General features: G+C 39.5%; 1 protein-coding gene across 12 annotated transcripts in view; it reads right to left on the bottom strand.

Moving 5' to 3' along the window:
• tenm3 (teneurin transmembrane protein 3) overlaps positions 1-26,947 on the bottom strand; it is a 758,992-nt gene that overhangs the window by 605,343 nt on the left and 126,702 nt on the right. For all 12 annotated transcript variants that reach the window (XM_053232303.1, XM_053232299.1, XM_053232292.1 and 9 more), the window contains one exon: positions 25,818-25,858. The gene's annotated coding sequence lies outside the window, so the exon portion shown is untranslated. The remainder of the gene's footprint in view (positions 1-25,817; positions 25,859-26,947) is intronic.

Genomic DNA, 26,947 nt, shown 5'->3' on the forward strand with positions numbered 1-26,947 from the left:
GGAAGAATGACATATCTACATGGCACGTGAATTAACTGAATAATAATAATAATATTAATAATAATAATAATAATAATAATAATTTATTCTATACATCACTATATATGATGGATTTTTTTTATCCATAAAAAACAATACACATTAAGAGTTTTTTTTAATGTATCACTATATATTATGGATTTTGTTATTATTATTATTATTATTATTATTATTATTATTATTATCATTATTATTATTATTATATTATATGATTTTTTTTTTGCATACACCACCACTTATGGATTTTTTTTTCCATCTATACATCACTACACATTATGGGATTGATTAATTGATTGACTGATTTTATTTGCTTGTTTAATCGATATAACTACATGCTAAGGGATTTTTTAATCCACACATCACTACATTCTATTTATTTATTTATTTATTTATTTATTTTTTATTCATTTATTCATTTTCTTCCGTCATGTCTGGAAACCTTCTAAATCTTGAAAACAGCACGTTTTCCATGATATCACAGAAAATTGTGTCTGAAAATTTGTCGACCAGTACCATGATGATGGGAACCATGCCAAAGTACTGTCATCATCACTAACCTCACACACACACACACACACGCCTATACAGAGTCCATCAGTTAATGTGGCAAACTAATGAAGTGCACTGATTGACATTTCTGGGCGAATGATGCTCCACTCATCACCCAGGACACACACTCGCTTATCTGACCTGCCATAAGAGAAAAACGAATAGTTACCCGGCACGCTAATGGCTCCTGTTATGCCAACCATTCAGTCATCAAGCCTCAAACTAATCTTTATAGCGCTCGCATCGATCAGCACGGCCTCGCTGAATAATTTCCCATCACAAACACGCAAATGTTGCTCTGGGACAGAAGTACAAGATTGACTTTGCGAAGAAAAATGACTAAACGTTGTGTTCGTTTGCTGTCATGCACTCATATATTCTGTCATGAAAATAAAATTGTGGCATGGGAGTGAATTTTAGTGCTGGCTGGGGAATTTGTTTCTCTACTCCAAGTGATATATGAACTACTGTTGGTGCCAGCTAACGTGAAAGTAATTATAAATGTTTGAAAAGGGTTATTTCTTAAAAAAAGTTTTTTTTAAAATAAATAAATAAATCTATCTGGTGCAAACTGAAAGAAACAGATAACACCCTACAAACAAGTCTGGACATAATCTTTCGTACTCATCCATACAAGTGTGGAGATCAATAGCAACACCAGGCTGCAAAGATCTTAGGTGTTGGATTTAGCCGAGACGTTTTGATTTGGACTTGTTGGTGCTGCTTGGTCCTCTGCGTCGTCTCTAAACCCTGGAGGAGTGGACTGTGTGAACTCTCTGAAATGGCCAGGCACAAAGAGAGAGGTGAAGTGTGATAGAAGCAGGAACCAGGGGACTGGATGGAGACAGTGTTTGTTTTTGTGGGTGGATGTGTGAAGACAAGGTGGTGAGAAAAAAATGCGAGGAAGCACCTGTGTCCAACGTGTAGAACTTTCCAATTACTGTGAGACGTTGTCATCTTAATGGTATGTTTGGCGTCTGAACGGACAAGCCACATAGCTCGAAGAGTATTTCAGACCTTTCCGAGTCTCGGGTCTTGTGTAAAGTCCTGCACCTTTGATCTGTGTTGTGTTTTTACTGTTACACAATAGCCAAACTGTTCTCCCTCACCTACCATAACAAGCACCTAGATCAACTTTATAGTTGCAGTAGACTATCACGACTCCTGGTGGACCGTGAGGCCCTAAATCACACGTGGGGAATTAGCCATAAATCCAGACAGATTAATTGCCTCTCTGTTTTCTTTTCATTGTGAACACTTTTAAATGTTATTTCAAGTCAAACCTGGGACTTGCGTGGCACTTGTGGCACTAATGGGACATATCCGATTCGCTACGTTTGGCATGAGCCAGTGTGGAGCCTGTGCTTTTCATTAAGGGCAGCTCTCGATATCGAAGGACTGTCTGGTGTTCTTTTTTTTCCAGGCCAAGCAGTTGCAGCACTGTGGGAGTGGAAAGAGGTGGAAATGTGAAAGTACATTTCATAGAGTCTTTATGAGCTCCTTGAGGCAGGGTTTAGCTCTTGAGAGATTTCTGAGAGAGAGTTTAGCCGGGGCTGAAAGAAGCCACTTGGTAGGAGGTTCGGTTCTGAGCGGAAGGACAGGCTGCCTGCCTCTCCAGCAGCAGCTGACCACTCAAAAACACACTTGGTGCTCATGCCTAAGTGAGGAAAAGTCTCAAAAATCACTCCTAGACAATCTTTCCAGACACAGAGGGCCTTGAAAGATGTGTATATGTGTGTGAGGGAGTGAGAAAGAGAGAGAGAGAGAGAGAGAGAGAGAGAGAGAGAAATGACCCTGCCAATGGTTTGCCATAACCCGACCTCATCAGGCAGGCAGACAGACAGACAGACAGAGGTCTCTCCTGCCGCTGAGATGAGGCTGATGGGTATCAGGTCTGTGACCAGAGGGCATATAAAGATGTGGGTTACATACTGACCAATCTGCTCTCAACATCCTGCTGAGAGAGAGAGACTGAGAGAGAGACTGAGAGAAAGAGAGAGAGAGAGAGAGACACCATTTCGAAGATGATACGGTACCATCCAAAGGCCATTTTGACAGACAGTTGGCAGGCGGATGGACAGACGGGATAGACAGAATGGAAGGAAGAAAATGGCAAAACTTAGCAGAAAGCAGAACAAACACATTACAGCGAGCTCAGGCTGAGATTATGGGATAAGGGCAGCAATTTGCTTCTGATCTCACATCTGCACAAAAGCCTCAGTGTAAATCTACAGTATCGCTCGGTGCATATCATCATGCAAATTGCAGTGTTACAGGACTGGTGGAGTCAGGATTTTCTGTAACAAACAGCACTTAAAAAAGGGAAAAAAAAAGACACAAAGAGAGACAGACAAACAGAGCACAGACACATAACTATGAAAGCATGATGATGTTTACAACGCTGACAAATTTGATGCAATGCAGATGAAGGTGTTTAAGACACCTTCACAGTTTGACTCTCTTTCCTAATCCAAAGTTCATCAATTCAGCATGTCATACCAAACATCAACAAAATGGTGGATTTCTACAATGTTCAAATTAAATGACACCTTTAGCATGCTGGTATTTGATGAAGAAATGTGTTGGTGGCTGATAGTGAATACTGGCAATACTGCTGTTTAAACAGGTGTTGGATGTAGATATGAAGTTTTAACTGACGTTCAGTGTTGGTGATTGCTTGTGATTGTTATTAATTGACAGGCAGTCTTAGTAAATGCTGGTGTTTGCTGGTGAATAACTGTGTGGGTGTTTGATGGAGAATGCTGTATCATAGGCAGTGTTGCCTGATGTTTTTGGTAAAAGTTGTTGCCTGATGGAGAACAGGTTGGCGTTCTTGGTATATGTTAATGAAAGCTGCTGCTTTATGGTGTTTCATGGGAGAACAGGGCTCATATTTTTGCTGTTTGATAGTCGGTGTTGGTGGTTGATGGAGAATGTTGGTGTTTGGTGGAACATGTTGGTGTTTGAGAATGTTGGTATGATCTAGTGTGTGATGGACATACTGGTGTTTGATGGAGAATGAGGGTGTTTGGCAGGGAATGTTGGTGTTTGATGGAGAATGAGGGTGTTTGGCAGGGAATGTTGGTGTTTGATGGAGAATGAGGGTGTTTGGCAGGGAATGTTGGTGTTTGATGGAGAATGAGGGTGTTTGGCAGGGAATGTTGGTGTTTGAAGGAGAATGGTGGTATTTGGTGGAAAATGGTGGCGTTTGAGATTGTTGATATGATTTAGCATTTGATGGACATACTGGTGCTTGATGGAGAATGTTTTTTGTCAGGGAATGTTGATGTTTGTAGGAGAATATCAGTGTTTGGCAGGGAATGGTGGTGCTTGAAGGAGAATGGTGGTGTTTGGTGGAAAATGTTGGCAGAATGTTGGTATGATTTAGTGTTTGAAGGACATACATGTGTTTGATGGAGAATGATTGTATTTGTCAGGGAATGTTGGTGTTTGGCAGTTAATGTCGGTGTTTGATGGAAAATGGCGGTGTTTGAATGTTGGATTGAGGTTGACAATCCAGTTTATGTCAAGTTAGTTGGTGTTTGATGGAACATGTTGGTGTATGAAGGAGAATGCTGTTTAATGGGGAATGTTGGTATTATTTGGTGTTTGATAGAAGATACTGGTGCATGATGGAGACGTTTTGCATGTTAAGGAATGATAGAGTTTGATGAATGTTTGCAGCATTTGACTATGTTGTGAGGTGGACAATGGCTGTGTTAATCAGAGTTCATGTTTGTGCGTTCAGTGTTAGCAAATGCTGGGGTTGTAATGGTGAATGCTTGGGGTGTTTGGAGGACGATTGCGGTATTAACCGCTGTTTATGTTAGTGTGTTTGTGAAAGTTGGTGTTTGATGAATGTGAATGATGAATGTTGTTTGTGGCGTTAATAGTGATGTGTGTTACTCAATGTTTATGTTCATGTATTTATGGTTGGTGAATGTGGAGACTGACTGATCCTGATGTTTGGAGGACAATGGGAGTGTGTATTAATTGGTCTTTAGTTAGTGTGTTAGTGGGGGCATGGTGACAGGTTCCCGCCTCAGCCCTGTGTCTGCAGAGTTTGCATGTTCTTCCCATGCTTCGGGGGTTTCCTCTAGGTACTGTGTATAGTATAGTGTGTTAGTGAATGTTTGTGGTGTTTGATCTTGGTGTTTGGTGGGAAATGGTGCTTTATGTTAATTACTGTTGCTACTGTCTTTTTGAATGTTTGTGGTGTTTGATCATGGTGTTTGGTGGACAGTGGGGGTGTGTGTTAATTGGTCTTTGTGTTAATGAATGTTTGTGTTGTCTAGTGGACAGTGGTGCCGTGTGTTATTTGGTGTATGTTTTATTGTCTTAGTGAATGCTTATAGTGTTTGCTGGGCATAGTGTTTGCTGGGCAATGGTGCTTTGTGTTGATTGGTCTTTGTGTCATTGTGTTAGCAATAACACAATAACACAAAAAACAATCAACACAATGCACCACTGTGTTATTGTGTTAGCCAATGCTTGTGGTGAGTGATCATGGTGTGTGGTGAACAATGGTGGTCCGTGTTAAATGCTGTTTGTGCTATTGTCTTAGTGAATGCTTGTGGTGTGTGATCATGGTGTTTGGTGGACAATGCTGGTGAGCGTTACTTATTTCGTATTTCTTTTTTCATATTTTCGTATTGCGTATTTCATGTTGGTGAGTGCTGGAGTTTGATGGTGCATGTTTCACACTTGTGCTATGCTGATTATTGTGCTGATGGTCATGAGGTTCTTGGGGGAAACAAACACACGACAGGCTTTAGGACTTGCTAACCAAAGTGTAGATCTGTACAGGAAAATAGAACTGTAGCGACCTTTATATCTCTTTATATAAAAATCTCAACTCATTCGCTGTAGAAGTTTCTTCGGGTGACTCTGTGACATGAAGTTCTGTAATCAAATACAGTGAAGGTGGTGGTTTTTGAAAAGTCTCACTGTGGATTGATTCAGCAAGTCACTGAACTGTGTTTGACAGACATGATGCATGTGGGCAGGCGCTACAATTTGTTTTCCGACATGAAATCTGTCCATCATCGGCCCAGTGTACATACAAGCTGAGAGACGTGTGTGTGTGTGTGTGTGTGTGTGTGTGTGGACTGCCTGCTGCAGATGAATGGCTCTGCCTGCTCTTACTTCACACACTCATCATGTACTTGTGTGTTTATTTTCTCACGTGAGGTCTCTCAAGGCAGATCTGTGATGAACAACATGGCTGACAGTGAACAGGCACTTAGGTTCTTCTTACTCTTATTATGAGTACGCTGCACGCGGAGGACTGTGATAAAGCCACGGTCGTGTGAATAAAGAGAGGTGTGGGGAGAAAGAAAGGAAAAGACAAAGCGAAAGCATGGGGTGTTTGCCATTGATGGCTTGCCTTTCGGGGAGAAGCGGGACTCCAAATCGAAACGCCCATGCAGAGAGATGAACTTGTTAAATGCCACCGTGATTAGCAGAGGGAGAGCCAAGGCACTTTTGTTTGAGAGCCATCACTGCCTCCTATCTGATAAAAAAAAGCCTGTGATGTTCACAGCTCCAGGGCAAGAAAGAGAAAAAGAAAAAGAAGAAAAGGTAAAAACACTGCAGGTGCTTCATGCCAACTGGAGAGCATGAGTAGTGAAATAGTAATGGCTTTTTAATGTTTATGAGTTTGGAAAGAACTTTGTGATGAGAGGTTGATAGAATTTGGAAAGCGAAGCCTCACAATTACATCTGCTGATATTATGTCCCCGGTGGTTTAAGACTAATAAGAGCTTCTGAAAAGGAGGAGGGAAAACACACACCGAGCATGTTTGATGTGGACGCACTACGCCACACTAATCTATAGACTTAATAATTTATGAGATTTATGGCTTCGGCTCTGCCTTAATACAATCTCGCATTAACCACTGCTACTGCGCCACCGTTCCCTCTCAATATGAGCGTAATCTTCCTCCTCGAGCTGTGACTTATATGTAACATCAGCAGAATTATTACAGGAGCCTGGCAACACGTGACACGCTAGAGAAATCCGTGGTGCTCACGTGACGTAAGGGATAACGCTCCACTCTGTTCTCTCCACTACGCATTCATTCGCCAATAAATGCGACTGTATAAACATAAACAAGTCCATAAAGGTGCGTCTTCCCATAATTTACACGTATATTGACACTGCTAACTCCTACTCCTAACAGGAAAAAAACAGCATGAACACAAGCAACTTCCTGAGTGACAGGAGGCAAAAAAATGTATTTTTAGAAAGAATAGCTAGTCAATAATCACACATTTATATAGCAAACATGGGGCAGAAGGAAAACTGGTAGAAGGGTCAATATTCTATGTCTAGAGACAAGACATGATCCATAACTGTGAAGATTCATCAAGTTACACCCCACACACACACACACACACACACACACACATTGTAAAATTGATGTATTTAATTCTGAAAAAAATGGTGTAATTTCTTAAAGGATGCTGATTGGATAAATGTTACTCTATTATAGCATGCAAGAATGAACAGGAATTAACATGACACCAACAAAGCACGACTCCAAGCCACCCTCCATTTTCTCTTTCTTTTAAAGAAACGATCATGCAGCCTGATGTATTCTGATATAAGCATGATGAATAAATAAAATAGAGGTTGACGACTTTTTTTTTCCCTTTTCACCAGCAACCTTTACCTCGAAGGGAATATTATCCTTGGCTTTTTATCGGAGCGCTAGAGAGGGGAGAGATTTTCAAAGCGTGCCGAGCTGGGGAACACGACCCGAGCTCTCAAAGACCCCCCGCTGTGCGTGCCAAACTAAAGAATCTCTCTGAACTTGCAGAATTAAATTCATCACCCAATCTCCTCCATTTCTCCCTGTGCTGGGAAGCCTTGTCCTTGCTGTCGCCTCACATCCTCCTTCTTCTTCTTTTACTCTTACTCTCTCTCTTCCAAAAAGAATATCTATGCTGAAAATACAAAAAAGACATGATGGGTAGAGGGAGGGAGAGAGGGAGAGAGAGAGAGAGGAAGAGAGAGAGAGAGAGACTACAGGGTGTTTATTATCTAATGCATTTATTTGGAGACTAGATTTAGAGGGGAGAGAGAGAGAGAGAGAGAGAGAGAGAGAGAGAGCATGTGCATGACGAGGATGAGACCAAAAAAAAAAAGGATTGAGGCAGAGAGACAGAAAGTAAGACCGCCAGTCAGACAGACAGACACAGAGAGTGAGAGAGAGAGAGAGAGAGAGAGACAGAGAGACAGAGAGAGAGAGGAGTGGAATGGGAACGAATGGAAAATCAAAGAAGATTAACTAAATATTGTGACAAACAGGAATTGAAAGAGTGCAGCGTGGGCAAATACTAAATAAATCTCTTCCTGTTTTTCTAGTACAGCACAGTTTTCAGTCTCTCGCTCTCTCCTTTTTTTTCTTTTCTTTTTTTTTCTTTTTTAAAAACCTCTGATTGTCGTGTTTTGACTGGACTAATTCACCCCGTTGTGCTGCTTGTGCCTTGCCGCATGTTATTGTTCTGTATGACTCGGAACCTTTCCCCTTCCCCTGACCGTATTTTGTAAACTCGGACTGAAGCTATGTTATAAACACCCTCATACCCACTCGGACCTGTGTGTCTTTGTTATGTAAATGGAGGCCGCTGTGCCTGGTGCACATTTGACGGTGATGCTCTGCGGCCTGGCTAACTAGCGGACTATCGAATACGGATATATTCGCCTATCGCTTCCTGCTGTGACACATTAGCATATGAAAGTCTAGGCTATCGATCGAGCACTCACTCTGGATATGGTGGATCTCATCCGATTGTCCACTCATTCTTTTCTTTTTCCTTTTTATTCTCTGCGTATAATAATAAAGCTTTTAAAAAAGGATCAATGTGCACACAGTGAAATCAACCGAATATTTTTTTTATAATGTTTCTGAGCTCCTTATGAGTCACTGGTTTTGGTGTTTATATTTACATACATTAACATATCAGAGATCCTGCTGTAGAAGTAATTCATACTTTTCCTTCTATAATTCAGCTGCAGTGTGAGAGATGCTGTTCAATGCTGTCCAAAGCTCAAGGCCAATCCAGCTTTGGCACAAAAGGCCTGTGTTTGACATTTGTGGGAGTGTGTGTGTGTGTTTTTTTTTTTTTCTTTCCCAGGCTGTAAGCAGGGTTTATTTTTCGAGGGGTGGATTTACACTGATCACAACACATCCTCAAAGCAATTCAGGGAGCGGGAGGAAGCATCGGTACAGAGTATGTGGAGAGGGAGGAGGTTATGCTGAAGAACGGGTGTGACGATATATCACTATGGAGGTATACCGTGATAAGAAAGAAACAACAGTTATACCAAAAAGATAAGACAGGGTGGGAAATTCAACATTAAAAATGTTTATATATATATATATATATATATATATATATATATATATATATATATATATATATATAGTGTATATATATATATATATATATATATATATATATATATATATATATATATAGTGTATATAAAGTGTGTGTGTATAACAGCTAGCCAAATGTTTTCTAGCCAAATATCTGAATACGTGGTAAATAAAAGATTAAAGGAATCTTCCCGTTTTATCTTTTAACAAGACATGATCTGCAAACATTTCTACACGTATGGTCTTTACGTCTACACAAAATCATCAGAGCACACACTACTGAAGCAACATATACACAGGTCTCTATAAAGTTCATGCTAAAAACAACATCGCAGGCCACGTACAAAATTCTAGCAAAAGGGTAAAACTGCAGAGGTTTTTTTTGTCATTACGGGCGTTTAAGCGAGCTGATGAGGCATCGGCAAAATAATGTACTCCGGTTGTGATAATGTCAGAGCACGCAGGGATTAAATAACGGCAGTAAAAGCCCAGTCGGTGGGGCGCTCTATGATTCACATGAGCAATTATCATTTTGGGGAAAGCTGTGTGCCGGTGTGTGTTATTGTTTTATTTTATTTCTTTTTAAAGGCTGTAGATAAAATGATCTGTTTCTCTTAACGCACGTCTGTAGTACTTTACACATCTCTCAGTGTTTGTTCTTGTAATCATTTTGTTTGAGTCAATTAGAAATGAAGAAAACTTCAATTATTAACTATTAAATGTTGGCTAGTTTGAGGTAGGGTAATAATTTCTGCAAAATGCTTATGATATGTCTGTTAGATTTTGCTTGGAAAAGATTGGTATTATTATTATTATTATTATTAGTAGAAGTAGTAGTGGTTGTAGTTTTAGAAACATCTCACAAACGTTGCTGTATATTTATTAATTTATTACTACATCGTTTCTTTAACTAACAAACCACAGATTTCAATATTAATACACTGTAAGTAGCAAAAGTTAGTTAACACATATTAATTGACATTTATTTGTAAGTTCGTTTTCTGATTCCTGATCATACAGTGTGCCAGTGAGCATTATTTTGAAACATCTGAATAAGATTACAGTTCAATTCTCATTTCAAGCCAGAAATGTACAATATGTGCATGAAATTTACACGTAACGCTAGAAAGACGTAGCTGTTTCACATATCATGTATTTAATTTGAGCCTGTTAGTGTTAATAAACTGTTACAAACTAATAAAGCATGAAAACACAAGTATTAATTAATAAAATCCACCTGTGCTGACATGCTCCTAAACACATGGTTTCCGGGTGTAATTATGAAAACTTAAAACTAAACAAACACAGACATGTTCGTCAAGGTGTTGTTCATGTCGGCCATTTTATTTAAATGAGATGAACACTGGTTAATTCAGATGCTGATTATTTGAAATTGCATTAAAAAGACACAAAAAGACAAAAAAAAACACCCTATCAATTAATACAAGGGTTACTTTGTCAATGTTCCTGACTGTTTTATTTAACTAGTGTGTTAATTAAGAGAGCCTTAATGCAAAGTGTTACCAATTTATTCACCAATCTATAAGCATTCATTTATTTTTACTAGGTTGCCTCAAGGAAATTAAATAACTATGTCTAATTACAATGAATTAACTAATTGCACTATTCAGCAATAGTTATTTTTAAGTAGAAGACATAAAACAACACAAAAACTTGTCTTCAGTTCATAAAAAAAACCTGGTGTATCATCAGTCACGCTATCATTGTATTCGAAAGTTAATGACTGTTTACTAGCACTAATTTCATCGGAAAATGAACATACATGAGGAAAATATTGTAGTCGTTCAATAGTAAAAACATATTTCTGCTTTAAAGGCCGTGATTCAATTCAGTGCTGCTACTGAACACTCTTCTGAATAATAAGAACTGATATTTCCATGCACTTGACTTCTTTCGGGGTTAAAATAATATCAAATGTCACATCATCATCTCTGTCAGCACTACATTTCTCTCCTCTGTAAGAAAAAAAAAAAAAAAAAAAAAAAAAAACTACATCAAAACTGACATGGCGCGTCCCTGGAAAATTCACAAATGACACTAAAGCGGTGAACGGAGTGCAAGATAAACGTGTGCTGTATTTAAACTCCTTCACCTTCTGACTTCCTGACCGACTTTAATAGCATTCCACCTGCTTCGTACAGGCTAATTAAATAAGCGGCACGTATGGCGGCTATCTCGCTTGGGCAAAGGCCGTGCAGGGACGATGGAGTCAAATAAACTTAATCAGGTCTTCATTACATTCAGCTTCTCTCAGAGGAGAAACAAAGTTGGCGCGCGTGTGTGTGTGCGTGTGTGTGTGTGTGTGTGAGATGTGATGTGACTAGCGGGTGGGAAAGCACCTTCGGCGGAGGCTCATTATGTATGCGCAGCTAAAGACGAATACTGCGGCCCATTAGACTTATTAAGGCACCTGCGTTCGGAGAGATGCAGCAACGTCTCACTCTGTCGGCGTGGATTACCTGCTGCTCAAATTAAGCCGATACCTCGACGGCCTCGTCTAATTAAGTGGGTTCTGCCGCTGATCGATTGTAATAATGGCAACGAGGACGCCTGAGGAGAACCACGCGAGAAGTCCATACACTCTGCTCTCTGACGTGTGCATCTGCCAAGGCCAGGGGTAATTACAATCCACCGGACGTGGCCGAGGAAGAGATTGCAACGGTTTTGGAAATTGAATCGAGGGCTTCGTTCGTCTCCAGTGACCGCAATAATAGAGAACAATAAGATTTAACAAGATGTCCATTACGTTGTTCATTACCAAGCTTAATCTAATAGCAAACCATATTATTTTCTCTCTTCTCTTTCTTCCAGACCAATTTCTTGACGGCCTTCAGAAAAAAGGAAAGAAAAGAAAAAAAAAGTGAGTGTGTGGGGGGTACTTTTCATTTAGATCGAAAGTCAATAATACTTGTTTTCAGCTCTTAAGACAATAAAAAAGAAAAACAACTCTTCAGAAAGCCCATTTAAAGCCCCTCGTGGTTTTGCTTTTGCCTTGTCTTCATTACAATGAGGTAGGGAGGTGGGTGGCTAGGTGAGGGGCTGGAATTGTCTGAAGACTTTTAATTGGATTCCACAAGCAGTTTCTTAATTGACTTCTCTATCGTGCTAATATATGTGTACATCTTTATGTGTGTTCACCACATCCTAAATTGAACCCAGGAGGTCATGGTTGGATCTCCAGATGAGACTCAATGGGAACTATTGCCAGCTAAAAAATTCAATTTAGATGTGGAGATTGACTGGCTAATTCCAGTGTACCTATAATGGCTTTCTACTGTTCTCTTAATTAAGTTTTCACATTAATGTACTGGATACACTCCTTAGAGCGGCACATTTCCCTTGTGGACAACATCTGAGGTGGGGGAGACAAAATAAAAAAAAAATAAATAAATAAAAAATCACGTACTAATTGACAAAATGAAGCATTCCCTCAGAGACGTACCTGACATAAACAAAAAGCTCATCTGATGCCTGCCATGAGGCCCGTGAGTTCAGACAAGTGTTTATCCTCTTCTGCTCATATCTAAACTCCCAATCGGTCCTTCCCTGACATCCTTCCATCCATCTACCCATCTATCCTGTCGTTTTTTTTCCGTACTGTCTAAAGTGCACATTGTTCATCATCTTTAATATTACAGTGGATAAAAATATGTTGTAATTGACGTGCTCCATGTAACAAATGGGAAAGTCTGAGACGGAAGACTCCATCCATCTAACTAATACGCTTCCATATATAAAACTCGCCTGACTCTACTCGTTCCTTTATTGATCGCACTTGCCAAAAACTCTCTGTGACTGATCCACCTGCTCTCCGTTTCTCTCCATTTCTCTTATAACTAAGAGGTTTGGACATCAGGCTTCAGTGAGAGGTCACTCCGATTTATATCTCAGATCAAACTCCAAGTCATGCTCAGCTTTCTTTTGCTTTTAATTCATCATGCATGATTACAACATTTTTTAACGCATTAGTTAACATGGACAAACTGTGAGCTCTGTGTTTCATTAATACACCATCATTAACATACCAACATAACACTTGTATTATTATTACTAGTATTATATTTAATTATTATTTTTAACAATGAACCAAATAAGCCAGACAATGAAACTAAAGTGCCAAAGTTAAATTAAACCCATAATGACTGCCACAAATTTTTTAATGAACATGTTTGTGTTTATTAACTGGGAAAAATTCTGATATTTCAGTCTCATATTTCAATATTTACACCTGGAGAGCAGAGTTCAGACGTTTACATTTTTGCTAATTTATATGGACTTATTTTTAGTCATGGATTGAATAAACAGTCAGTGTAGGTGGATTGAATTAATTGTCATCTTGTCAATAAGTGTCATCTGACTTTAACATTACTTCTGGGTTATTAATGCTAAGTTTAACATCTGTTTATACTAATTAATGTAATAATTAATGCTAGTTAAGAAGAAGCTTAAAGTAAACATATCACTTAAAAGCGGAAACACAGGCAAAATTCTAATTAAATAGGTGATATGTAAAACGGATATGTGCTTCTAGATTTAAATCTAAATTCCCTGCACATACAGTAAGTGAGAACTGAACTATAATATTATGCAGCGGTTTTAAAAACAATGTCACTGGCACGTTGTACAATCCGAAAAATAAGACTGAAATAATACTCCATTTAGAAGAACATACAAACATGTGTGTAGCTCTATTTTTTTCTCACTATAACAAGAAACGGTTTAAACATTAAAATTCACATATTTATTTGTGCAAATTGTTTCATTTTATGTCCTTTGTTAAATATTTTGTTTATAATAAATAAATAAATTTATAAATTTTCTCAGCACTTTGTTAGCAAAACAAACTCATTAAAACAAACTACTGTGATACATAGGGCGTACTTTGAGAATGGTAAGTGTAAGTATGTTTGAAAATCTTAAGTATCATAATATGATATTTTTGCCTCGTAACACAGCGCTGTTGAATTCTGGATTGTGATTGGTCAGAAGGTGTTGATTAATTGCAGGTTTATATTAATGCGTTTGCTCTGATATCGATAACGATATCTGATATCGTTTCTATAGTGATGACTCATTTACAGGAACTTGTGTAATGTATGTAACCACTGATATGTTGAAGTTCTCTGTAAAGAGAAGTTGATTTAACATATATGAAAGGAGTCTCCAGTGTCAGTCAGAGGTACAGCTGTAACTTTAAGTATTCTGACATCTTCAGGACGGATGAGTTTATGCTTCTTTGTGGTTTCTCAGCAACATGAAAAGCTTCTTTCTTATTAATTTCAATAGGGAGAAAAAAGAGAAAGGCTGGTGAGAGAAGGACTGTTTATATCTGCTATAACGTAAATGAGAACAGGAACTAACTTGTTTCTCAGAACATTAAATGTAGCTATAAACAGATAAAAATCACGATGTGTCGTTCTTTACTAAATACAGAATCGTAAGGCAAATTATTGTGGTGTAAGAGGAATAAAACACTTTAGGACATGCTGTTATAGGAAAATAATTAACTTAAAATAATTAATTTCCCTATAACGTTACATCCTGCAGTGTTTTATTTGTTCCATATCACAAACCGCTTTCTAAGTGTTAATGGGTGTGTGTGTGTAAGTGTAATATAAATAACTGACACACACTGTCACAGCATTCCCACTGGAGGAAGCAGTAAAAACACGGCGCAATAAGCAGTGTGTGTGGAGAAAGGCAGCGTAGGCAGACAGAGCGACTGATCTTCCATTAATTCCAGCCCTTTTGTGTATATAAGTAATGACATCACCCAGAGGTCACGATGGGGGAATTGGCTCCTCTGTAGTGCACTCCCATTTAACCTCTTTTTACCAGCTAAGCCAATGCTTTTGCTGCCGTATTGATTTCCAATTCTGGAGCTGCTCTGCGATCGGTGCCCTTTTACATGCCTATCGCACTGGCCTTGCTCGACAGCACTTTCTGTGCAGAGCCGGATTTTAGGCCCTGTTAACCCAAGACACTTTTTCATATTCTGCACAGAGTGTTTCTCAGCACACGGATTGTAAAAGGGTGAAAAGACAGGGATGCAGAGAGAAAAATCAATATGTGGGCCTGTCGGGTTTTTAACTCCAGCCAGGAAAAATTAACATTTTAGTTTTCTGGGCTGCTGAAAAGTGTACTAGGAGGAAAAATCTCTAAGCATGAAAGAAATCAGAATCCTAAAATACTAAAGGAAAGCAGAAATGCCAGGTGCGATCTGTTTAAATGTCCAAATAAGAGAATTGCAAATATGTGACCTTATTTAAGCCTCACCACTAACGGCGAATTGGATTTTCAAAATCATCTCAGTGTCGTACATTCCTTTTAACTAAAGTAAATTGAAGCCTAAAGCGTGACAGAGGGCCTGGTTAGTGTGTATTAGCAGAGATCTGGACCTCTGCTCACCCATGAGTGATTTAAAATGAGGGTTAATACAAGACTGACTGAGCCTATGATTTAGCCTTTGAGAGGAAAAGACTCCAGCTTAGGGACGCAAATCTCATTAGCCAACTCTCTCTGTCTCTCTCTCTCTCTCTCTCTCTCTCACACACACACACACACACACACACTCATCCCATTTGTTTTATAAGGCTTCTGTCATTTTAGAAAAGGTCAGATTAGCACTAGTGGACGGTTGTGGCTTTGGAGAACTTGTTCATCTGTCGCTGTGTAGTGAGATGAGTTGTATAAGGAGGAATATCACAAGGAATCTGAGGAACCTTATGAGGAAAGGTTAGAGGTGTGTCCACACTGTTTATTAGAACTTCATGCTCTTAAAACTGACTGTATATTTTGTTGAACATAGTGTAACTTTGACATAAGTGGCCAGGGCTGTCGCAAAGATGATCACAACTCAAGGCAAAAATTCCAATATAATATTTACACAATTTCTTGTATACAAAACACAACCTGAAATGGAGTGGTTTAAGAGCCTTCCTGAGGCCCTAGCTATGTCCCTGATGGTTATTATAACAGCAAATTGGGACTAAATCTGGAATGGGATGTACACATATGGGTGTGATGGTCAGGTGTCCACAGGATATACAGTGTATGTACAGGGACGCCTCTGAACGCTACAGATGAGTAGTGGGAGTGGGTGGTTTTTACTCTCATGCGGGAAAGAGTGGGCAGTTAGATACAAAGCTTGTGGGAAAGCTTCAAAGCCCATGTCCATTAACATAGGAGTGTACTGGACACAGTGGATTTCTTGCACATGTGCTACTAATAATGTTAGTCATTAATCTTCAGTAAATCATTTATACTGATCCGTATCTCTTAGTTTAAATTACTAATTTGTTTCTGTTTTGAGAAAGAGAACCAAATAAGAAAATATCACAGGTGGGTGCATTCAAAAATAAATGTGGGAGTAGTCAAGAGTGTCTTCTGAAGTAAACAGGATTGGTCAAGAGTGTCCTCAGAAGTGGGTGGGTTGATGGAGTGGCATCGAGTGAGAGTGGGAGGGATTGGTAAAACATGTCCTCAGAAACAGTTGGGACTGCTCAAGAGTGTCCTGGGAAGTGGGCAGGATTGGTCAAAAGTGTCCTCAGATGTGGGCGAGATTGGTCAAGTGTCCTCAGAAGTGGATGCGATTGGTCAAGCATGTCCTAAAAAGTAGGTGGAATTGGTGAAGAACGTCCTTGGAAGTTGGCGGGATTGGTCAAGAGTGTCTTCAGGAAGTTTGATAAAGTCAGAGACGAAATTTTTTGTTCGTTTTTCGCACCCATATTCTCAAAAACCCCATTTCCTGTGAAAGGACTAGTGAATAGTTCTTACACACAAACAGTCTAGCGACTGAGAATATTCAGCAAAACAAAAATGTCAAGAAAAAAACCCACAAACTCGTCTCTGATGTTTCCCAACTTCTGCGTTTTCATTTTTGTCGCTACTACGATATGAAAAGGTCTTTACATTTCCAATTGATCAGACACCCATCACAGCATAGTCTTATACTCTCGGTTATTTAAAAATAATAATATTCTTTTATTATAATATTCTAAACCTAAAATAGGTTTTAAAAAATAAAATCTGATAAAGTGAACGCTAAAATCGTGTGCTCCATTGCAGTTCTAAGTGGACATGCTGATAAAGCTCACTTTACTTCATTTCTTTGCTGAACATGACATACCTGTCATAGCCTGGACATAACTGACTCACAGTGCTGATCGATAGGATCAATCTCAACATCTTCGCATTGAACTACTTTGTGTGCTGTAAAGGAAATCTAACCCTTTCACAAACATCTTCAAATGAAAAATCACCAAAAAGAAACGATTAAAAAAGACAAGCTGCTGAAATCACTTGACCTTTCTGAAAGGTCTCTGATGTAGTTTCCTGGCTAGTTTTAAGTGGAGAATCAGGATCTTTGGATGATTTTATATCATTTAACATTACGTGAGCAAGCAGGGCTGAAATGATGGGCTGTCCTATTACACATCCACCGTCAAAAAAAAAAATCTTAAAGCCTGTCACCACCAATGACAAATTGCAGCAGAGGGCAGGGGGGGGACACGCTAGCAGCTTCTCACGGGCCCCCCGAGAGCGCGCCGAAGAGTCCAGACCCTTTTACAGCAGGCTATGTCAGCATTCTCTTAAATCCATATCTTAGCATAGCTCGCTCTCGCCGGTCCCATCCATCAACGAGCTCGACAGTAACATTCACTCACATCCGACGTCCAACATCATGTAAAGTCGCTTACTTCGACTTGAAGCCCTAGGAGTGATATTTTATTTATTTATTTTTTTTCAGTCTCCCAGTTCTGGGCTAAATGACAACTGAAAAACCTTGAAACTATTTCTATCCAGAAACGTTACAACCGAGGCTGCGTATTCATAAATAATAAATAAAACGACGCAGTGATGAATCATTAAATTCACATTAGCTAGCTCAAATGAAAGCTCTTATGTGCTCTAATGTTTTGGTTGCTCAGAAGTGGTCGCTAGTTAGCTAGTTAAGTCCATTAGCACAGACTAAGGAAAAAATGTTTGAAATCCTGTGTAGCAGTAGTCTTTACAATCTCCTGACAAAGTTTTCAAGCTGGTCAAAGTTTCAGCTAAAAGATGCAGTGCTCTCCCATCGCAAAAATTCATATACATCTATCTCCGGGTCTGGTTAGCATCTTTATTTTCTCTCGATATGTTTAACAGTGAGGTGACTGTGTGTTGTGCTCGCCGTAGAGTTACTAAACATGACAGCGTTTTGTTAGATGTTTCTGAAAAGATCGTATGTTATCCATGAACGCTAACTAATCCACCTAGTAAAAACTTTTCGAGTAGCATGTGCTATAGTCACAGCCTCGAGGTGCACTATCAAGTGCAATACATTTACAATACAGCTCCATACAAATGAAAACATTCCTTTTGTAAAAAAGCAATAGGAAGGTTTTTCTTCTTTCTGTGGTTGTTGAACCTGCTATGAATGAAAAATGGTATAAAATCTGTTTGTTCCAGGTGCCAGGCTACTGATTTAGATGATTTAAAACTTTTAGATCAAACACAGCTTTACCACAACCGCTAATTAATGCCCATAAACAACAGAGAAACTTTAGCTGATAGATTCTCATAATGTCCCTCATGTATACCTTTATGAAAACCAATTGACACTTAGAACACAAGGTACTGTGCAGGTACATTTCGGTTCTCCAAGGTACACATAATGTAAATGTGCCTTCAAAGGTACAGCAGTGGTCCTCAAGGCCCAATTATGGAACGTAAAAATAAAAATACACGCTTTAAAGGTACACTAAATCCTCTAGGTTCTCTAATAAAAGATATAAACCGCCCCTCTTGAGGGAACCACCCCAGTGACACATGTTTGTATACTGAGAACTACAGCATACTATTTCTATTTTTTTCTTCTCATATCTTTTCTTCTGCTTTAGTCATTTCTGCAACCTCTGAAAATGAGTTGTTTCTTTTCTATTATTTTGTGCTCCATGATCAAGTTCTGTCCAAAGCCAAATCCCACCAGACAAAAAAAAAGCCCAAATAGTGCTTATCAGGAAGAAATGAGAGTGCACACACACAATATTCACTGTCATTTCTTCTGTAATTACATTACATATGAAGAGAAGACAGAGGAGAAGAGGAGTGTGGGCTCGTCCAGGCCCAAAGCGCCATCCTCCTCCACGTTCCTACAAATCCAACTTGCGTGTTGACCGTTACACTAAAAACAATCCCCATAATGGCCTTTCCTGTCCTGCGAGTCCATCTCTTCGTTAAAAACTCGGTATTAACATATCCGAGGAGATGATTGTAAAATATGCTCAAACGAGCTGCGACAGAACAAGGCCAAGAATCTGCTTAATGGGAAAGCGTATCAAAAGAGATGGTTATCACTTAACCAAAAAACTAGCCCGCTTTGAGGAGAGTTGGGCAAAATAATTAACCTAATCTATTTTAGCAGAGTCCCCCTGACATATTAGCCGGAGAAATGGGTACATGATATTGTAATTATGAGATCATGGAGAGATTAAGGATATGAGTAATTATACCTTTATGGGGCAAATGTGGTTAATCAACATAGCGCTCAGGTTGGGATTTTAACACGCTTGCAGGCAAAAAGGCAAAGTCTGTGTGTGTGTGTGTGTGTATGTGTGTGTGTGTGTGTGTGTGTGCGTCCGTCTTTTTTTTCCTCTAAATTGGACATATATTCCCGCACGCAAAAACACACAGACATAAGCGGCTGTGAAGCGGTGCTTCTCCTGCGTGCAGACACCGGCTCTGTAAGTGTGCTTAACCAGTGGAAGAGAGAGGTGAGGGTGAAACGAGTTTCCTCATTCACTACTACAATACACAAGCTTTTAATCAAACTGGGCTAACCTTAAGTTCACTGGTCAACAAATCCCATTTACCTTAAAATCACGTTACAGAGTGGTGTGTGTGCCGAATGCCCAATCGCAGCCTGCACTTCGCTACAAAGCGGAGCCTTCATTGGCGGCGAATTTAACTCTTCGACGGCCCTTCTCACTTTATGAATGCACTCACAGCGAGTACATGTGTAAAATATTAGCCTGCTCAAACCCACTCCTCGTGATATTAGGGCTGTGGGAGCTGTCTCAGTGACGAGCTGTGCTGCTCAAAGTTTGTTTTCATGAATTTTAATCAGCGCAACTGGAGACCGCCAACCTGTCACCAGCACGTACGATATACAGAAGGTACATCCGGCTCCGGATACAAACGCCAGACAGCAGCAAAGTGCCAGCATTGCAAAAAAAAAAAAAAAAACAAAAAAAAAACACGAGCTCCTAAAGACTACAGCCATTACAGCAGCAGCTCCCATTGGGTCCGTCCTCATGCAGATGGATTAGCTGCACTAAAGTGGCTGACAGATACACAGATCTAACCACCATCCACAGCCGTGTTGCGTATGTCTTTGTAATTTATGCAAGTCTCTAAACTTGCTTTGTCTCATTCTCCGTCTTTTTTAACCAGCCTTCAATCTTTGTCCTGAGGCTAATCTTTCTTGCGCTATCTACCTTAAGGGGGTGACCAACTGCGTAGCTACGAGACCCATTACAATTACACACTCGTGTTCCACCGCGTCTCAGGCAGGCGGAATGAACGAAGCGTGTCACCAGAAACAGTGGGAGAGCGGCGGATTGCAGCCATCTTGAATCATGTCTTGGTGGGGAGGTGGAGGAAAAGTGATGCAAGAGAAAAGAGCAGCGGTGATTATCGAACCGCGCTGAGCTCTCCGGCTGCGCTACGATCGCTGCTCGAGAGAACATCGCGCGCTCAGATGCAGCCTGTCTTACTCAGACATGAAAGAGAATCGCAGAGTTTGGTTGCTCTTCGGGGGGAATCCGTGTAGCTTTAAGGATCCCAAATCAAAACTATGAGCAAGAAGCTGCATAGAGACAAACGTGTCATTTCACAGTGCTAACAAAGACAGCGGCATCCCAGTGTAGCTAGTTAGCCCGCTGCTAGCTGTTCCTATAGGAGCTACAGGCGAGGTTTCCTGACTTCCTCTTTGAAATCATGTGGAGTGGAATACAGCTGAGCCCAGAAATGTGGCCGTCACTTGCGTTAGAGGTGGCGTAAAACGTCTTTAGCCACTCGAAGGAGTATCATTAAAGGACAGAGTCGCTGTGGGAGTGCACAGAACAAGGTGTGGACTCGGGGGAAGAGAGAGAGAAAGAGAGAGAGAGAGAGAGAAAGAGAGATCAGACGCATTGCTCTCACTGTGCATTACACAGCCAGGAGTAAATATTCAGTCACCAATAGCTGAGCTTGCGTGTCCTTAATACACACTGCAGGTGTATTATCACTCCGAAAGGTCTTATCTCTGAGAGACAGACAGACAGATGGTTAAAGGCCCTCTCGTCCTCTCTCTCTCTCTCTCTCTCTCTCTCTCTCACACACACACACACACGGAACAACTCTGAGTGGATCAACCAGCGCAGCATCTTTGAACACGCTGCTATTCAAAGTCCTCTTTTACGGCAAAGAGCAGGAAAGCGCAGAGCCGAGAGGAGACTCACAGGAGTGACGCAAAAAAAAAAAAAAAAAGATGACACTTTACAAGTGGGGAAAGCACAGGGTGAGAGAAACAGATCATGTGCAACACAGAGATAGGCATAAACGCACACTTGTGCAGCAAGTGCAATGTTGCCGTGTGTATTTACCAGCCACAGACTGTAGGGATTAGATTGATCAGATCAGTACAGCTAATAAACTGGTAAATCTGTGTATAGTTGGGGCGAGAGATAAAATAATAAGCAGAAGAAATTGTAGATTCACCTCAATTCTCTCTTTAAATAATTTAACATCGCTGCACAGGCATCTATAATTGGATTTAAAGAAATAAAACAGTTCTGATACAACGTAAAATCATATTTAAAACAAATATTTATATCTATACATTTTTGGTCACATGTCAAGACCAACTTGGTAAAGAAATGTAAAGGTGTAAGCTAGCAAGTGCGCTACGTGTACTTTAGAAACTAGCTAAGCTAGCTAGTAGAGTTACTCGCTGGACAAAGTTAAATTGCTACTGTGTGGTTCGTTGCATATTTTATGAATTAAGAGGAAAAAAAAACTTGACAAGAAGCAATGTGCAAGTTTTGTCATTCCAAGATAAAGTATACACAGAAAATGTGAAATCATATCTCACGTTTTTGAGCTCTACTGTTCATTCTCGACAGAGAACCCTCGAGCAAGTGGCAAAGCTTCCAGATAATTCAGAAAAAGACAAAGAGAATTAACAGGTCTGTTGCGATTTCATCGTAAAATATTTACGCCACTGTTGAAAAATTGGGCCTTCGCTTAGTGCTGCAGAAGCTGGAGTCGAAGCCCAGCATTTTACATCATGCTTTAAAAGTAAAAAACGATCAACATTAAAGAGAAAAAAATAATGTGGAGTATTAAAGAAATTAAAAACTCTGTGTCAATTCTGTGTGAATTATTATTGTTTATGCCATATCTGTAGTCCTTATCAAAGCAAACCCATGTCAGTTCATCTAAATTATCCTATAATATTAATGAATATTTTCACACCAATTAAATAAAGGTAATAAAATTTGATCAGCAATTAGACTGCATGGGTAATATTTAATTTTGTTAACAGATCATTTAAAGCATAATCATTTTAACCCTCCACCAACGTTTACTTCATCATTTACACAAAGGCCTGTGCTGTTCGATAAGCAACGGAACAAGGTATTATACTTTATTTCAATCAAAGCAAATCCGTTTTAATTAAAAAAACACTCACTCAACCTTTACGTCCACTTACAATTCGCAATAATAATGGAGTGGCAATTAATATGATGGCTTACAGTCACTTTCTTCTAACTTACCTTATTTGGACGCTCTCAAACGGAGCAACTAATTGATAAAAGTTCTCTAAAAGGATTTAATAGTAATTGCTTTTTCTTTTCTTTTTTTTTTTTTAATCAGGCCCATGCAGCAAAGCTATAAATATCATCCCGGTGCAATAAAAGTAACACAGATAGCGCCCCTGAGCGTTATGAGACAAAATGAAACGGACATTTCGCTCCTCTGTGGTCAAGGAGATGTACATAAGCTGCACATTAGTGAAGGGAGGGAAAAGAAAGAAAGAAAGAAAAAGAAAGAAAGAAAGAAATTGCTTTCATGTCATCTAGGCTGTAATTTCCCAAATTACAAATACACTCCATTAAATTAAATCTTGCCCACAAGTCTCAGGAAGGATCCATCAACTCCTGCAGCTCGCATCAATTAAACAATTTATTACAGGAGAAACACGGCAATAACTGCTCATTTACGACACGTGAACCGCTCTAATAACTCCAATATATAAATTAGCCTTCGTGTGTTACGATTTACACAAACAACATTTCTCATTTGTGCAATAAACATTTCTTAAAATTATAAAACCATTTTGCTTTAGGTCACACTGTCTGTGGATGACTTCATAGCAGTGTTTTATTCTGCTTCTCATAAAAAATAGCATTAACAATAAAATAATTTAAAAAAAAAACATTAAAAACTCGTCTCATGTTATTATACTGTTAAGTTATTCTGCATAAATTCTGGCCTATGTAGTACGTACCTGATGTGCTTCTCCACAGCCCATTCGTCAGCCATTTTGTGAGAGAACGTCATCAGGAAAAAAGGTTAATAAATAAAAATTTAATATGTTATTCAAGAAAAAAAAAATCCCTCAGTTTTGGACACTATTGCTAAATAGTATTTTTCATATGATATAATTATTTAAATCAGGAATAAAGATATGAATAAAAAGAAAACATTAATTATAATTCCTAATCCAGAAGAATTGTTATTCCTGATGCTCGCTGGATCATGATGTGCTTCTTTTTCAATAAATACAGGATATCAAAATGATGCCACCAAAAAAAAAAAAAAAAAAAAAAAAAAAAATGAAGGCTCGCTGTATTGGTCTGATTTTTATCCCACCACTCTGGGTTACACTTTCTTATTCTTACCTCAACAATACACTCACACACACACACACAACCCCGCCTTGATCAAGGAGTCCTTGTGTTTATGCAGTATAATACTCAGTATTCATCCCTGCTATGGTTGGAGCAAGGGCTTATGGGTAAAGTGCAGGACACCGACATGGGCAAACTGGGGTGAAGCAGCATGGTGCGGATTCACCATCCGAACCCGGAGAAAAAGAGAGAAAGAGGGAAGGAGGGAGGGAGGGAGGGAATGGAGAGAAAGCGGGAGGCTACATGAGCCCTCACAAAGGAGGGGAAGACCAAAAAAGAGAAAGAGAGAGAGAGAGAGAGAGAGAGAGACAGCAAGATGGTGAGACGGAGAGTGGACCAATGATATTATAATATATTCTATTCTATTGTAATATCAGTGTGTTGTGTTCGTCCCTGCAGGAGTGTGTTATAACGCTTTATGTCAGGAAATGTGCTCTAAACATTATCACTATATGCTATAGATATAGATAATAACGTCACAAAAACTCTCTTATTCCCAGGTGTGGCATGTCCCTTAAAATCTAATTTAATACACCGTGGCCTACTTTCTTTTTCTTTTTCTTTTTTTTTTAAGAGGTGTAAATCAGAATCTCTGGCTGAGAGCGATTCTTTTCATTTAAAAAGATAGGAATGTATGGTGATATATGGCATTTAATATCGTTCTGTTTAAAAAAGAGACGCCGTAAAGCCATCCCATGACGTACTGAAGAACGTGACGGTGGGCTGGGTGATATAATATCCTTAGTATGATAAATTGTCATGATGATACAACTTATTGAGTGTATTCCCACCATAGTCATCAGTACTACAATAAAGCCTAAAAAATAAATAAATTAAAAAAAAATAAATAAATACAAGCAGCAGGAAAATCTATTTACAATACATTTTTAATTTTTTTTATAGTATTTTTAATTTTATTGTGTCCTGATGCCTGTATCAACTTTATTTTGACAACCACTGTCATGATTTTTTTTTTCTTGTGTGTGTGTGTGTTTTGTCAATTCAAGTATTGTCAGGTTTCCAGGTTTTATTTTTGGGGTTATTTATTTATTTTGTCCACATTGTGCAATTGTCAAGTTTCAAGGTTTTGTTTGTTTGTTTGCTTTTGTGTGTGTGTCTGCATTGTGCAAGTATCATCATGTTTCAGTGTGTGTATTCTGCAAGTATTGTGCATGCATTGTCAAGTTTCAAGGGTTTTTTTTTTTTGACATATTGTCAAACTTCTGGATTGAGCTATAAACCTTCAGTTTGCTTTGGCAATACTGCAATGAAGAGGAGGCAGAAAGCCCAGTGCATGCTGGGATAGAACAGGTTTGTTGTCAGTGAAAGGTCATCAGTCAGTCTCTCTGTGTGTGTGTGTGTGTGTGTGTGTGTGTGTGTGTGTGGCCAAGCAGGGCGGGAGGCTGGACGGAGGTGGGTCTGACACACCTCATATAAAGACGCGACTCCTGGCTCACGGTGCACCGCGTGTGTTTGTGTGTGTGTGTGTGTGTGTGTGTGTGAAAGACAGACAGATGGAGACAGGTTGCCGATATCATACAGAACCCGTTTTGACAGCTCAAGATTCCTATCACACCAAATAACACCTTCATCTCAGTAATAACCGCGTGTAGCCATGGAGTAAAGAAGAAAACCTGACACGTTCAAATTTAAACTGTATAAATGATTTTACTCCAATAATTTAGTTTAGAGTTGAAATGAAAAGGCTTTCTCTGTAATAATATTTAAATAATGCAAGCAGTGATTAGATAATGCTAAATTGTTGCTGGTAGAAATTAGTGTTTGATTTGAACAGCAATTAGCTAATACTAATGAACGACCTTTAACAAAAGCTGTTGTTTAAGCTGACGTGATTTGCAGACGGAAGATCAAAAGCTGCACTTACTTCGGCAGTTTTCCATGCTCCAGGGCTTCGGACACAGCGGCCTGTGAACAACAGAGAGAGAGGGGGGGGGGAGAGAGAGAGAGAGAGAGAGAGAGAGAGATCAGACAATATCTCTGAAGCCTCTTCTATACATCACACAATCTTAAAAAGTAGCAGAGTGTAAAAGATGCAACACACACACTTGTACACACACACACACGGACAAAGATGAACTCATTCTCACATGAAACGCTGAAGAGATGTTTAATGTCTGCGTTTAATTCTCTGCCCGGTTTCCCTTTCTCCCCCCACCCGTCTGAAGGACTTAACACAATTCGTATTCCATCTATTAAGAATATAAGAAGCTATTTCACGCAAATGTGTAATTTATATGCAAAATGTCAGCCAAAGTACAGCTTATCATTAGCAGTCTAATTGCACACATCGGGGCTGCGCTCAAGAATCAAATCGCTCGGAGAAGGGCACTCGCTCCTGCCGATGAGTGGCTCTTGAGCCCCATCTACTGGGCCGAGTCGGGCTCCACTCCTTCACTCGGCCTGAGGAGACGAGAGTCAAAGAAACACAAGGTTGAGTGGAACGGCGTGGTCAAATTACACTCCGTTTATAAAAAAGAAACAGTGTGGGGAGAAAAAAAGTGTGAGATGTGTTCAAAATGGCGCTCTACTCCCTACCCCCTACAGTGTCGGACACACGCTATATCATAGTTATTCATTCATCATTCTGTCACATAAACACCATCAAACAGCTTCAACGTGTCCTAAACGTGTGAAAAGCATGTGATGGTGCCCTACTCCCTATTCCATTACACACCACCTACACTACACACTAAATTCACTAATTAGGCCACACAGACAGCCTCGACGTGGACGACGTGTCACAAACATCCACGTCCTATTCACTACATAAACACCATCACAGACACCCCATCATCTGTCCAACATGGGCCTGTCCCAAACCTCACACTCTATCCAATACCTAGACCACCTAATATCTTACCATCATCAGTCCACAGCCAGTGTGGATGCGTCCAAAAACAACACACACCTTATCCGCTATACACATTCATCCCGATTCATCATGGGTCCACTGTGGGCCTGTCCCAAACCACATATCCTATTCCCTATATAGGC

Source organism: Pangasianodon hypophthalmus, chromosome 3 (genome assembly GCF_027358585.1).
Source record: "Pangasianodon hypophthalmus isolate fPanHyp1 chromosome 3, fPanHyp1.pri, whole genome shotgun sequence".
Classification (NCBI taxonomy): Eukaryota; Metazoa; Chordata; class Actinopteri; order Siluriformes; family Pangasiidae; genus Pangasianodon; species Pangasianodon hypophthalmus.